The sequence below is a fragment of the Phalaenopsis equestris genome, unplaced genomic scaffold, assembly GCF_001263595.1.
Source record: "Phalaenopsis equestris unplaced genomic scaffold, ASM126359v1 Scaffold000203, whole genome shotgun sequence".
NCBI lineage: Eukaryota > Viridiplantae > Streptophyta > Magnoliopsida > Asparagales > Orchidaceae > Phalaenopsis > Phalaenopsis equestris.
The window spans coordinates 1,632,290-1,635,760 of record NW_018164645.1 but is presented as its reverse complement, the minus strand read 5'-3'; positions in this window follow the sequence as shown (position 1 = coordinate 1,635,760).

Below are 3,471 nucleotides of genomic sequence, written 5' to 3'. Positions count from 1 at the left end.
TCAAATGATGTTTTAAATATTGTAAATATTGTCTCAATTCTTAACATCTTATGACTACGTGATTAGGGTTGTCAAAATGACTCTTTGTTCATGAATGACTTGTGTTTGGCTCGCTAAACAAACGAGTCGAACACGAACACATTTTTTGAGCTCAAAATATAAACGAGTTGAACACGAACGAGGCTTATTTATACCCCTCTTAGCTGCTGAGAATCGGTCATTTCAAGGAATGATTTTCAACCTTTTTTATGGATGGTGGAGTAATTATTGAGATTGTTATATTTAATTGTTTAATTTTGAATTTTAATTCGGAGCATTTCATCCATACCACCATAATCTTATGCAATTATATACCCAACACCTAATTTTTACCTTTGTTTCATTTATACCACTCAAATATTCCACATCAAACAAAAAACATCACTATTTTTAACTTTAAAAGGTTATATGTAACTCTTCACGCCATCATATATACATGTTGTACGTTGATGTGAATCTAAAAAAAATCCAGCGGTCAAGGATAATGGCTGGATGATTGAGACATCATATCAAAAGACTGTGATCGTTTGCTCAACGATCACTCTGTCAGAGTCAACCAAGATACTATGGTGAGTGACCCAATCGACAGAACAGACCCAACCATAGCTATTTGATTGGCCGATTCTTCTTTTCGACAGGCGCGACCGCAATCCGATCGGTTGCCCCGGTTAATCGAATTAAAATGCGTCAACAAGTCGGTTATCTCAATATTCAAAATTCAAATAGTAAGACAAATTTGTTATAAAATTAGCACAATTAATCACATTAAGGGCGGTTTATATAATCATTATTTTTTTTCTGTAATCGTAGGAATACACATATAAATTGGAGACAAAAAACTAATAAGGGACTTTTCTTTGGCTTTACTGTAGGAATTTGCCTAATTACACACACACTCTTCCTATTCCTTCTTCTCGGGGCTCTAACTCTCGAAATGTGTTCACAAAAGACAATTAGAATTCAACATCCTCAAGGTAGTGTGGTGAGCATGGATATGCCCTAGACAAAAAGTGGAGCCAACTACTAAGGCGAATCACTACAAAAAAAAATAACACATATGGAGTTCAATAGAGGGACGGTGCATCGAGACATACAGAAAGATGTTCAAGCATTGTGAATACAAATAATAGCTCAATTTGAGACTTTTCGGGGACTCATAATCTTGCAAAACACCCGACCACCCCCATGGAGGGAGAGTCTAGAGGAAAACGCCTCAGAGGGCTCTCTTTGACCATACGCCAACACACCACTGTTGGTCCGACGACCGACTAACCGAGGGACCAAGAGAATCTCACTTCTATGCCTGCGGTCCCACATTAGATGGATCGAGTGGGAATGTTCGCTCGGTTGGTTATGGGCAACGCCTTCTTCCAAAGGATCCTGAAAACAATACCGCTGACGAAACTTCGACTCCTACACATGAAAGAGTGATCGACCGATCACCTCGCTTCCTTTGAGTCGACAGTCGGAGTCCTATAGATCGATGAATTCATAAAATGTCGGCTATTCCTTATCACACTGAAAGAAGTCGCACTCAGACGGTTTAATATCCTACCAGATGGAGTCATCCCTCGTTCTTCGAATTCTGAAACCTCTTCATGGCACACACTTTGCTAACACACAGAAACTAAGGAATGATGCAAAGACATTGCTTCAGATAAGACAAGGATAGAACGAGAGCCTATGAACTTCCATCACTCGTTTCCAAAAGTAAATGCTAGAGGTGAGAAATTTGGAGCCTCTCATTGTCCGGATTGCCCTGAAACAGGGGATCCACAGTTTAGGTGTTAGATAGTTAAATGCATAGGAATTAAGTGGTATGCATATAAATCTCCTTGTCTTTATCCTTCAATAAAATTTTAAATTTATAGAAATTTGAACAAAGATTCTAATCGATTTAATTCAAATAGAAAAAGATAGACCGAATTAAATTATTATCTTAATCTTACGAAACAAGTGATGTTGGAGGTAAAGTACCAGTTCAGGTTGAAAAGGTATTTCCCCACACATTGGAGAAACTTTTGAGACAAAAACAGTTTTAAAATTGTTATATTTAGTGCTTTTTACATACACATCCCAATTCTCATGTATTTGCATCACCAACACTTAACACTTTGTTTTGACACTTTTACCATCCAAATCTTTCTTTTTTTTTTTTTTGAAGAAAAATGAGGGCCACTTCTAAGCTATATTAGGAAAGAAAATAGAAACAGAATGAAAACCCAGAATACAACTCCTCTGAAAGAAAAAAACATACACTACAACTCAAAGCAATAAAAAGCTACCAAACAAAAAAAAAAAACCCAAGAAGAAACCTAACAACTAACAGCAGGCTGTAGGAGACAACAACTAAGTAAAAACCAACAACACCACTAGAAAGAGAACCCAATCCTCCAGAACGAACACAGCCTCCAGCAAAATCATAGCATTCAAAGAATTGAACTTCAACCTAATTAGTTAGAAACAACACCAACCCCTGCTAAGGAAAATAAACAAGAGAGTAGTAGCTAAAAACCCAAAAAGGAGCAAAAGAAAACTAGAGAAACTAAACAAAGACTACAAAAGAAAGTTGAAAGCAAGAACCATCAAGAGCTCAAAACTTCCCTGCAAAAAATATTAAAATTTTATCTTGAAAATGAATATAATAAATTATCAACAAAAGCCGCAAGGAACAAATAGCCCAAAGCCACTAGAAACAGACATTAGAAATCACCAAAACAAACCCAAACAGCAACAACATAACACCAAGCTATTAAACCAGCAACAAAGCAAAAAATCAATAACAAAATCAAAAAGAAACCAAAAGCCAACAAAAACAATACAAGCTCCATCAGAAACAAAAAAATAACACAACCAACAAAGAACAAAAACAAAACCCAAATAATTCAAAGACAACACCAAACAACAGGAAACCAATAAATTCCATCCAAAATAATGATTATAAAAAATATATTCAATTTTTGGTTAAATTCCAAATAAAATTCCATCCAAAAATATGAATATATTAAAATATAATCAATATTTGGTTGAATTATAAAAAAGACAGGAAATAACAAAGCACCAAAACAAACTAAAGTAAACACAACATAAAAAGAAAAAAAATAACCAAACTCAACCACCAGGAAAGCACAACAAGGGAAAACAACTATAACAGACTATAACAGAAAACAAAACCCCCAAAAAAAAAAAATGAAATAAACTTCAAAGGTTATAAAAGTTAAAGATACAATTAGGAACATTTCTTTTAAAATTCTAATTCCTGCTTTTATAGATGATTAACCAATGAATATAGTGTATGATAAGTAACTGCAGGCAATAAATGAGACCTTTTTTGAAATTTGCAAGAGAAGTTATCAGAATGGTATAGAACGTGAAACATATTAAGAGCTATAGAAAATAACCTTAAAGGCAAAAACTTATTAAGAAGATGAG